General features: G+C 39.8%; 1 pseudogene; it reads left to right on the forward strand.

The window, feature by feature from the left end:
• The window catches only part of LOC119231391 (V-type proton ATPase subunit E 1-like), a 28,794-nt pseudogene extending 18,641 nt beyond the window's left edge, over positions 1-10,153 (forward strand).
• The last annotated feature ends 2,267 nt before the right edge of the window (positions 10,154-12,420 follow it).

A 12,420-nucleotide genomic window follows, 5' to 3' on the forward strand; every position in this document is an offset into this window, starting at 1 on the left:
TTGATTTTGCTCTTTTCCTTCCGGGCTTGTCTGGTTGTTTGTGACCCTTTTCTGTGGGTCCCCACTGGAAGATGTTTTAGACTTGTGGCAGGCTTTGGGGCCTTGCTCTGGGCCGACCCCATATGGATGGAGTTTTACCCACGAGGGGATGGGTAACTTTGGGTGCTTCATTTAGAAACTAGACTCTTTGCCTTACCTGTATTGTTTTCTAGTTTTTATTAAAGTTCCTTCCCATTAAAGTGTCATATGTTTTGTGTTGATGCGGCGGATGGCAGAACCCATTTAGAATAGGCAGGTTTGCGGGGTTTGGGCTGCCCCTCTCCCTGCCCTATAACACAAGGAGGTGGCATGTAATTGGGAGAGGGTGCAAAAATGGTATCTTCCTGGGCCCCTGCTATGATGGATCCTTTCCCCTTGGAGATGTATTCTGTATCATCAATATCTTAGGGTAATTATAGGGAACAATGACCTGAAGTATAGCAAATAACTTCTCAGTAAATCATTATTATTTGTTTTTAATACATGAAGCATAAAAATAATTTAATAACAGTTTAAACACGTACTCTTAAACTTTAGATTAAAAGGGATCTTAGAAATAATTTCATCTCAGTCTTCTCTTTTACATAAGGAAATTATGACCTAAAGAGGTTAAACAGAGCCCAAGATCCCCTAAGAACTATTTTATTCTCTTTATACATCCCAGTAATTAATTAGGAAATGCAATATGCATTTCTGAAAACTAAAAAAAACACTTTTACCTAAATGATGTGGAAATTATTTCTAGGATTTATTTTATTTTTGAATCATCTATTTGATGGTTCCTAAAATTTGACTGCTCTTTCAGAAAGACTTTCCAAAAAAGAATCTGGCATTTTGGCTAAATAGCCTAATTGATTCTTGTCCAAGCTCCTCCCCTAAGTCCATTGTGATTGCTCCAAGGAGACTTAAAACCTCCCTTTCTGTGCCTATCTTCCATGCAGCCTTTTTTCCCCCCGCAGCTTTTCTAGCCACTTTTGGCTATTAGAAAAAGTAATTTCTAACTTAAAAAAAAATCTAGCTGAAATTTAGGCAAGTCAGTTTGCTTCATTTATTTCAATCAGACAAGATATTAAAACTCTGGACATGCAACAGTGTCTAGAAGGCAGTATGGGGCCTCCCCGGTGGCGCAGTGGTTGAGCGCTGGGTTGCGAAGCTGCCCGCGGCCTCTGCAGCGCCGGTTCGATCCCCGGCTGCTCCCCGGCCACCAGAGGAGGGTCCCACATGGCGCGCAGACCTCTCCTGCGCCCGCTGCTCCCTCAGCAGTGTACTTCGGTCCTTCTGCCTGCTCTGCTCCCCGCTCTGGCTCGGTGAATTCTCTCACCCTCCCGCGCTTCTGACTGTACCCAGTGCATGTATAAACAAAACAAACAAACAAACAAATAAATAAATAAAACATGCCTCTATTAAAAAAAAAAAATAATAAAATAAAAAAATAGAAGGCAGTATGATAGCAGGAAAGGGAACTCACAGAAAATAGTGGAAGCAAACTAGGATTTGTCCCATGCTTTCCATGTGTTTAGGGTCCCTCTCATCCTCACAGTTGTGTAAGTACTATCCCTTTCACAGATAAAAAAGCTAAGTAAGGGTCAGAGAGCAACCTGCCTGAAGTCACACAGCCAGGAAATGATGGAGTTGGAATTTGAATCCAGGCCAGTCTGTTTACAAAGACCTTACAGTAAATCAGCCATGTTCTCTCCCACCCATGTATGGTCTTAATGGCACTCATATAAATAGATTACCTCTTGATGCAAAAAAGAGAAACAAATATATTTCTGCACATGTTCAGAGAAAAGATTAACTTTGCAATTTACTGAAATTGTGTTGAATGTCTCATAGTTGTTACCAAAGCATTGCATTTCAATCGTTAAGACTCACTCCACATATAGTGATACTTTAGTCCTTTCCAACATAAATTTCTTAAATTATGTATTATGATTATTGTATCTGAAGAAGAGGGAAACTTAATGGATGAGACAAAGAAAGAATTGTACACATTTTGTTTCTATAAAAAGTTTTCTTTAAACCCAATGTCCTTGTAATTGAATGAGCCACTTTTTGTGCTCTTCTTAGCCTAAAAATCTAGGAAGTCAATTAAAAAAAGCAAATCGTGTCTTTTTGAGGTCAAAGAATTTCAATTCAGGGAGCACATATTGAGGTAGAAACCCAAAATGTGTCTCAAGGAGTGACAAAAGACAGAAGGTTTTACAGAGAGTAAATGAAGGATAAGCTAATGGATCAGATAAAGGTAAGGCCTGGGGTCACAAGGTCAAAGTTCACACTTCTCAATCTTTTCAAAGGGGATATTTTGGTTCTTGCTGGCTTCTTAGAATGTTGGTGGTATTGTCCAGTCTGTTTAAAACAAGTCCTCTCATATGCTTTCATATGGCTGCCCCAAAGCCATTTTAAAATGGCTCCTATTATGTCAACTTTTCATAACCTTTTTGAGGGTAAAGGTTTTGTGTTCTCCTTCACCTCCCTCCTCTGGCTTTTTTTCAAATTATTTTCCCAGTCTACTTACAGTGCAGAACAGATGTAGCTGCTGGCCTGCTCCCAGAATCTTGCTGCTAAATCATGACTCCACCATTCCCCACGGGCTGAATAGTGCTAGAGTAGAAATGACTTCAACCCACAGCAGAATCTATGTCGTTGCCAATCCAATTTAAGCCCAAAGGAATCAATCCTATTTTCAGCATTTTTTTTTTCCATTTCCAGTTCATGCTGAGACTGTATAGTACATCACATTTTGATGATTTATAGAGTACATCTTAAGGCCTCTCCCCCCCCTCACCCTAACATTCTCATTTGTCAAGTCTCAACACCAGAAGAGTTATAAAGGAACAAGATCTTCAGAAAATCTGAAACAAGTAGCTTAGTAGGAACTCAATGAGACAATAAAAAGAGTCTTTAGGAAAATAACTGCAAATAATTTAAAATGAGAATATAGTTGGAGTTTATGATCCAGAAGATTAATACAACATAACTTTGTATTACTCATATGTAGTAATATCAGCCTTATCATCTCCCCATCACTAACGGGTACAGGAAACTGTACTGTGCTGATAAATAGCAGATGAGAAAGGGAAGGGTTGTCGGTAAATCAGTCCTTTATTACAGTAAAACTATTTAGAAAACCCAGGTTCAAAGAGCTGCAGCATGCAACAAACAGAGGAACAGAAAGGAACCAAAAAAATATTGTGATAACCTTCAATTCCAGAAACATTTGGAGCATATTCGCCAAGGGAAGTCCCTGACTGGAAGCAGCTGAACATCTTTATTACAGATCAAGCAGCAGCACCAAGTGGTATCCTGGTGGCAAGTTTGGGGCCTCAGTTAATCTGTGTCTACTCAAGTTTCTCTTTTTCTCTTGCCTCAAATATTTAGACACTCTGAGCTATGATATCCCTCCAAAGTGGGTTTATTGAACTCATTTATTTGTTCACTCACCAAGCATTGGTTGATTGCCTACTAGGGTCTGGCACTCTTTGAGGCATTGGAATAGAGGGTTGAATAAGAAAGACAATTCCCTGTTATTATGAAACCTTCACTCCAAAGTCATACTTCTTACGCTCCCATGAGGCAAATTTTCAGCATGTGATCTGTTTCATCAGTGTAGAAAATGGCTCTCACAAGTAGTATTTCAGAGGGGATGTGTTTCCCTCAGGATGATTTTTTTTTCTCCATGGGATCCTTTCTTATTTTAGCCACAAAACATAGTATACTAAATAGGAGTGTTACAAAAATGATTAAAGAAGACAATTTAGGTGTTACAAACTTTATTTAATATTCCATGAAGTGGATATTTCTATTTGGAAAACAGCAAAATAGGGTTGAAAGCAGACGCTATTATAGGATGAAGAATAAAGAGCAAGAAAAAGAAAAAGAAAAAATACCTGATTGCAGGGGCCACAGAACCAATTTCATTTGGGATGAGAGGGAAAAAGGAAGGAAGTTTAGACCCCAGTGTTGTTGTGGCATCTAACTGGACATTGGCTAACTGGACATTCTGCATTTCTGGTCAAGCACATGTACAGAAACATAAAGTTATCTGATTTTTGGTTTTTTGGTTTGCAGATATGGCAACTCAGACAGCAACAGCTCCCCTTAGTCCCTAGAAATTTACTTCTATGTTACTAAAAACAAGTAATGAAAATTTCTAAATTTTAGAAGTATAACTGATTGCAATAAAATTGTTCTGAGCTTGCCAGTTCCTATCAAAGTCTGATGAACTTAGACAAATTAGCAAGAAGGAGTAAATGAAATGAACTGTCTTAACAAGCAAATAAAGGCTAAGCAAATAAAACATAATAAAGCATTACCGAATGGCACAGAACTGCTACTCTAAACTATGCCTCTTTGGCATAAGCGTTCTTTTGGACTGATAGTTTTTGGGAAGCTATACACAGAAAAGAATCTCTGAAAACAGAGTAGATATTGCCCTCTTGTAAAAGACACATTTATAAAAAGGAAAATAATTTTCCTTCCTATTTAACTCTCTTATAAAGGATGTGGAAATGAAGCGTACCTTCCTTGTAGATGAGGAAATGGAAACTTCCAAGAGGTAAAGTGACTGGCTCCAGAACAGGATAAATGTAAGGGAGGGAGGTCCCTGGGGTGGGAGAGCCCTATAGGTAGCAGTGATGGCCACTGAATTTCACCTCTTCATCAATAAAAGCTCGTGTCCTCTATGGAGGGTGAGGGTAGGAATTAAAATAACTAAGGAGAGTAACCAAGAGCCAAGCTTCAGTTATGAACAACAGGAAGCAGCAGCAAATTGAGTGTCACTGTGGCCATTTCAAATGGCAAAAGGTGAAGACCCAGCATGGTCTGGCAAATAAAAATGTATTTAGGAGCACAAGAGACAGAAATTGGGATTTCAGGCTCTGCAGAGTAATAATGAATGATATGGATAGGGGACTCTGCTCTCCAAGGACTCTGAGTCTAGGAGAGGAAACAGAATAACTATATAGCATGAGAAAAGGGCAAGTAGTCAAAATGAGAAACACAGTGCTATGGGGAGGGGAGGGATTGGAGGATGAAGGAGGAAAAATCATTTTTTCCTCCACACTTCTAGGTCCTTGGTTGAGACCTCTTGTAATAAAAGACAGCCTAAAGAAGAAAAATGAACAGAAATTTAACATGGGGCCTCCCTGGTGGCGCAAGGAGTTAAGTCACAGCACGACGAACTTTCCTGCAGACACTGCAGAGAGTTCAATCCCCAGCTGACCAGGGAGGTGACCCACATGGCACAGCAGACTTCTGTCTCTCCCACTGCTCCCCTCAGCAGTGCATTTCAGACCCCTCCTACCGCCTCCACACCTCTGGCCTGCACCCTGGCTCTTTCATGCATAAATAAATATTTTTTTAAAAAAGAAGTTTAACAGGGCCTCCCCTGGTGGCACAGCGGTTGAGCGCTGGGCTGTGAAGCTGTTCGCAGCCTCTGCAGCGCCGGTTCGATCCCCGGCCACCAGGAGAGGGTCCCACATGGCACCTCTCCTGCCATGCCCGCTGCTCCCCTCAGCAGTGTGCTTCCTTAGTCTGCCTGTTCTGCTCCCTGCTCTGGCTCTGGTGAATTCTCTCACGCTCCTGCACTTCTGACTGTACCCAGTGCTTGTATAAATAAATAAATAAATATTTAAAAAAAAAAAAAAAAAAAGAAGTTTAACAACATGTATACCTCCTGTGTACATGGGGAAAACCCAGCAACTCTCCAAAATGATCCAAATCATTTAAATACTATCTAAAGACATGGAGAGGGAGGGAACCAGTCATGACAGGTTTTCAGGCAATGAGCAATAAACAAGGGTGTGGTTGCTAGACAGATTTAAGTTTGTCTGTTCTCCATTGATAAAAGTTTCTAGAGATTTAGTCATCCTTCTCTTCCTGATACAGAGATGGAAACACCCTTACAAATGGAGATTTCTGTCATAAACAAAAATTTCTCTTATAAAAAGGGTTATTTCTATTGGATTTTCAGAGTTTCTTCTGTGTCTGCTGTTTCTTAAAAATAATAAACTCAAAACAAATCTTATGCCAAAGAGGAGTATTTGGAGGATGGCATACCCTGCGCCCCTTCAGGAAGCCAATGATTAAATCTGTCAAATTGCAAAGGCATCATACAGGAAAGATTCCATTGATACACTGGATGAGAAGGTATAAATAGTAGTTTGTAAGTAGACAAATGGGAGAAAACCATAGCTTTCCTACTGAGAGAACACTAAGTGCAAAGATAATGAATTAAAATCATATATTTATGGCTGGAACTTAAACATCAAGTGGGAAAAACAGATGATTCTAAAGAAGTAAGTAAGGGCTTTGGACATTATTCTGAAGAAGCCAGTGAAGTATTTTGTTTTGTCTGTTTCACTTCATTTTAATATTATTTCAAACTTAAAGAAAAGTTATAACCACAGAAAAGAGTATACCTGCATACCTCTCCACAGATGCATCTTTTGTTACCAACTTGTCCTGTCTGCTTTATCATATTCTCTCTCTCTCTCTGAGGGACAAGGAAGAAAAAAGGTGGGACTTGGGTTTTGGGAGTGGGTGACTGAGTGGTGGACGATCGGCCAAGATAAAAATGGTAACAGCACAGCAACTTTCATGTCATTGATGCTAATTATATGCTTGTAAAGGGGTTCACAACAAGCCTGCCCCAAATGTGCGATTTTGGCATACAGGTTATTTCGAGCTAACAGCAATCAAGACCCAGCAGTTTCAAAAGCAAAATTCTACCTTTCCCTTAAATACCTGAAAAATAAACTAGGGGAACTGGCCCAGAAAAAAACCTACTATTATAAGAGAATGACAGCTGTATGTGGCAGGACAAATATTCAATTAACAAACATCTACTTCTTCTTACCTCCTGTGAATTCCTTCTTCCCCTTAGAAGCCCCAGAACCCCCTCATTTTTTAGCTCAGATGGGCATATAAATATCAATGTACCAACTTCTGCTTGGGACTCATATCTTTGAGGCCCATAACTTATGAAATTAATTATTTTCCTGCTAATCTGTCCAGTATCATCTTAATTATTAGAGTAGCCAAAGAACATAGAAGGATAGAAGAAACATTTTTTCTTCCTTATACTAGGTAGTCTTGTAAATGTTTTAGATGCTATTAATTCATTATATTCTAGCAACACTATGTGATTAGTCCTCTTATTAACTTCGTTTTATAGATAAGAGAAAAAGATATTTTGAAGGGATAGATGATGGAGTAAGGTTTTGAGATATTAAGTATAATCTATTGTTATCAGAAGTTTCCAAGAAAATGGTCTCACTCATAGAAGGAATCTAGAAAACTTAAATAAGGGACCAGGAAAAAGAACACCTGTAAGAAAGAAAATATCAAAATCAACAAACAACTATGAACCAGAGACACTCTATGGGGGTGTGGGGGGCAGGGAAAGGAGAGATTAGGGTCAAAATAAGGGGGTTGTAATTGTATGGGGAATATAAAAATAAAATTTAAATTTAAAAAAAAAAGGCCAGACACAAAGATGCTCACTAGTTGCCTGAAAGGAGATAAAGGAACATTCTTAAGGTATTAGAAATAGTCTGTATCATTTCATTAGATGTAAATTATATAACAATTTACAAAAAGCGTACTAGAGAAAAACACGTATTTCAAAGCATGAATTGTTCTGCATTTACCTAGCCTTGTTAACCAACAGACAAAACTTAAAAAAAAAAAAAACAGTTTCCAAGAAAAAGACAAGAAAAATATGGGGACCCCAGGTCTAGTGATTGTCTTAGAAAATTTGGAGGCCTCCCTGGTGGTCTAGGGGATAAGTCTGAGTGCTATCATTACTCTTGCCTGAGAGGCTTCCTCCACCAGGGAGCTACCCACATGGTGCAGCAGACCTCTTCTGACTCACCTGCTGCTCCCCTCAGCAGTGTATTTCAGTCAATCTGCCTGTTCTATTCCCCACTCTGTCTCTGGTGAATCATCTCACCCCCAGCACCACTGGCCTATACCCCAGCTCTTTTATGCAAAAAAAAAAAAAAAAAAAAAAAAAAAAAAGAAAAGAAAATTTGAAACATTTAATCTTTATTCACATCAGATAATAGCTAGCCACTCTCCAAAAATTCAACCTCAGTTTGAATTCTGAAATTGTATTACTTTTGTAAGTCAGCAATGCTGGAAGTTATTTCAGATTATATTAATAAAAGTTTATAGAGAAGAAAATTAAACCCAACATACCAAAGTGTAAGAGATGCTTTCAACAACAAATTTATTTCAAACTAGATGAGGTAAACTAGATATGGAAATAGCTAATCAATTTTATTTCTATTTTAATATTCAAAATGGTTTTGAATCACTGGGCTGGAGAGTAACATCTCCCAGGCGCCCCCTTGTGGCTCAGCTTAGTGACTCCTAAGCTTAGCTGATGGATAAAATGTACATATAGAACTTTTTGAAAATAGTTTTCAGGACAGCAAACACGAATTAATCAGAAAAGGGGAAAAGGTGATAGATCTATATCTACAAAATATAGATAACTAGCCATGGCAAAACTTGGCAGCTTATTTCTTTCAAATTCACTTGAAATAACTTCAGGAACAAAGTTTTTAGAGCCAGAATGAAAGGGAAGTTTTTGCCCCATTGCTTCATTTTACATGTGAAAAACTGAAATCAAAGATGCAAAATTGCTTGACTTAGGTCACAGAGAATACAAATGGCAAAACCAAGGCTACAGCCCTAACATCTCCTGGCTCTAAATTCAATGTGATTAATTAGAGCAATCCTGTTCCAATTAATTAAAACAATCTAATCCATCACCACCTGTTTCTCCGTTAAATCACTGAGAGTTCCATAGTCACCCTCCACCCCATGTCACTTTAAGGAGAGCACAGCAAAGTAGCCAACAGATAGACTTTGGAGAGAAATTCTTCCCTTCTTTAATAGTAAGGATAGCTTAAAGATTGATTTTAAGGCACACAAAAGGAAGCAAATAGCACAAAATATTCCCAGTGTGAAAGGATTTCAACACAAAATGGAGCGGGAGGATATGAAATGGAGACTCTCATGTATGCCCCCTTAAAACAACGAAATTTAAGAACTGAGAGACTGTGGTTTCTCCTCTCCCGTTCCTCTTTTTTTTTTTTTCAAGATTTATTTACTTATACAAAAGCTGGGATACAGGTCAGCGGCATGGGAGAGTGAGAGAACTCACCAGAGAGAGTGGGAAGCAGAACAGGCAGAAGGACCGAAGATACTGCTGAGGGGAGCAGCAGGCGAGACAGGAGAGGTCTGCCGCGCCATGTGGGTATCTCCCGGCCAGCCAGGATTGAACCCGCACTGCAGAGATGCAGACAGCTTCACAGTGCTGCGCTCAACCACCTGCACCACCAGAGAGGGCCTCTCCCATTCCTTTCATTGTCCCTTTAAGTCTAAACTCGAGTCAGGTGCCCACCAACTTAGCATCTTTTTCAGCAGGGCACTCAGCGATACTAACACACAAAAACAATGTCATTATATGATGGCTTGTATTGAACAAGGCGGCAATGAGAGAGCAGAAGAAATGTATGCAATGGCAGAGAAGAGTTCAACATTGAAAAAGATTATCTAGTGCAAACTCAAAGACTGAAGATCATGCAATACTGTAAGAAGGAAGAAAAGCAGAGTTAGCAACAGAGGGAAATTTAGATGTCCAATTTGACGAATCCAGCATGGCTCAAAATCCTGAACAAGAGGTGACCTTATTACAGACCTACTAAGTGAAGCAAAAGAGATTCAGCAAGGTGGTAAAAGATACAATCAGGTACCAAGAGCTGCTAGGTGGACTGATCCTACAGGGTTTGTATCAGTTGTTGGATCCTTGAAGGATTGTTCATTGCAGGAAGCAGTATTTCTCCTGGGGGTAAAAGCTGCAGTGTAAAAAGCAAGCCCTCTGTATAAAATTGCCACCAAAAAAGATACTAATGTCCAGTTTAATCAGGAAGCCCACCAGCCTGAGGAAATAGATGGTGGAGTTGAGGTCCATAATGGGGACCTTAAAATAAATGTTTCCTATACCCTAGAAAGCCAGCTGGATCTCAAAGCCCAACAGATGATGCCAGATGCCAAGGTGGGAATCCCTGGGAGCAGTGATCCCTGCGAGCCAGAAGTATAAGGAGACTTATTTGGTGCAAATGCCAACAGGAAATTTCTGGAGTAAATCTGGGGAGATGGAGTTCATTCACTGCTCTATAGCCATGATATGGACATTTGTGATATTTGAAGAAACAAGATTATCTCTGCAACTTCCTCTTTGCTGTCCTAGTATTCTGCATCAGTATAACTGATACCCTTAACCCAATTGGTAACAACAGGAGAAAGTTTCTACTTAATCTAATTAGGACATCTACCTCTTATTTAAAAGTAACATTCTGATGAAGGTGATGGGATCAGGTAGTGGTTGGGGGAACTTCAAGTCTTTTGATCTTTCTCTGGTTCCAATTGTCCAGTGTAGAGGATGTAAGGTGTAATCTGCCCTTAAATCTCTAAAATCTCTATGCTTTAAGCTTAAAATGTGTGTGTGGGCGGGGAGGGGAGGGGGTAATGCATTCTGTCCAGTAACAGTAGCTTTTCTCTTACCTGTTAGGACCTAAAAGTTTTCCTTATCTGTAAATGTGATTTAAAATCTAAGGCATGAATATGCTTTATTTATTAACACAGAAGGTTTACATGGGGGAAAAAAAAGAACTGAGAGGCAGATTTTCTGTAAATGCCAGATTTACAGAAGACTGAGACTTTTGATCAATGAACATCTATCAAGAATCCCTCAACCTCAAGCCAGTGGAATTTCTGCTTGGATTCTGGCTGGACTTCTTCTGGCTCTCCTAGCCCATAAATACAGCCTCAAGGGACTGGTCAGTAGCTTTTTATAACATACACTTCTCAAATACAAATTATTCTGCTATCCCCAAGAAGTTCAATTTCTGCCCTTTGAGTTTGCCTCAGTTTACCTCTTTATTTAGGTTGACACCTAGAGAACAAGTCAGTCAAACTGGCAGAATCTCATTTCCTGGATTTGTCGACATCTCTTATGAAGGAGTGAGGAACAGGGACCTGTCATTTCACATTCAAGTTTTATTTGAAAGTGCAGTTTCCTAAGAGCTATGGGTAAGGGTGACAGGAAAAACTACCTTCCAGCTTGGCCCTAGGCAAAGGTGTAAATTTTCTAATTTGCAAAAATGTGGACTAAGGTATAGGCAAAGCACTGACTGACTGAAGAAAGGAGTTTACAAAGTAGGCAAACAGGCCTAAGAGTTTGCCTCATCATTTCTAAGTTGTAATTCTGTTTATCCTCAACATAATTACATTTCTGGAAAACCTTTGGGTCCTTTCGTTCTGATCTCTCTCCATGCCTACTTTTACTTTGAGATGTTCTGGGTTCATCTAAAACTTTGCTTTTTCAAAAGTCAAACCCACAGACTGGGCATCCTCTGGGAGCTTGTTAAAGTGCTGAATCTTGAGCCCCACCCCAAACCTACTGAAACAGAACTGGCATTTTAACAAGTTCCTCAAATGATTCATATGCACATTAAAATTTGAGAAATATTACTCAAGAAGATAAATTATAGAACTCTGGCTGGGAGAGAAACAAAAAGTTACCTCGGCCAGATCAGAGCTTTCTTGACTATATTAAAATCTAGGGTTTCATGGAATATTTCCATGATTCCAAGAAGCATAATTATGTTTTATTGAAATTGTTGAATGTACAAATATTTTAAGCTTGAGGATTATATCAGAATTCAATTTCTTCTCTTCCTTTATTTTTATTTTTTATTTTTTAAAAAAGATTTATTTATTTATGCATACAAGAGCTGGGGTACAGGCCAGAGATGTGGGGGAGGGGTGAGAGGATTCATCAGAGACAGACTGGGGAACAGAACAGGCAGACTGACTGAAATACACTGCTGAGGGGAGCAGAGGGCGAGACAGGAGAGGTCTGCTGCGCCATGTGGGTTGCTCCCTGGCCGGCCAGGGACTGAACTCGTGCTGCAGACGCTGTGGATTGCTTCATAATGTGGTGCTTAACCCCTTACGCCACCAGGGAAGCCCCTTCCTTTTTTTTTTTTTTAAGATTCATTTATGCATACACAAATTGGGGTACAGGCCAGAGGTATGGTGAGAGGATGCACCAGAGACAGAGTGGGGAACAGGACAGGCAGCTGGACTGAAATACACTGCTGAGGGGAGCAGCAGGCAAGACAGGAGAGGTCTGCTGCGCCAACTGGGTCAACTCCCTGGCTGGGAATTGAACTCATGCAGCAGTGGCTGTGGATAGCTTCACAGCACTGTACTTACTAACCCCTTGCACCCCCAGGGAGACCCCCTCTCTTCCTTTAAATTGCACACAACTCCACCAATCATAAGGCATTTGTTTCTGTTTGC

The sequence above is a fragment of the Talpa occidentalis genome, unplaced genomic scaffold (genome assembly GCF_014898055.3).
Source record: "Talpa occidentalis isolate TD23 unplaced genomic scaffold, MPIMG_talOcc4v2.1 talOcc4.7, whole genome shotgun sequence".
NCBI classification, from domain to species: Eukaryota; Metazoa; Chordata; class Mammalia; order Eulipotyphla; family Talpidae; genus Talpa; species Talpa occidentalis.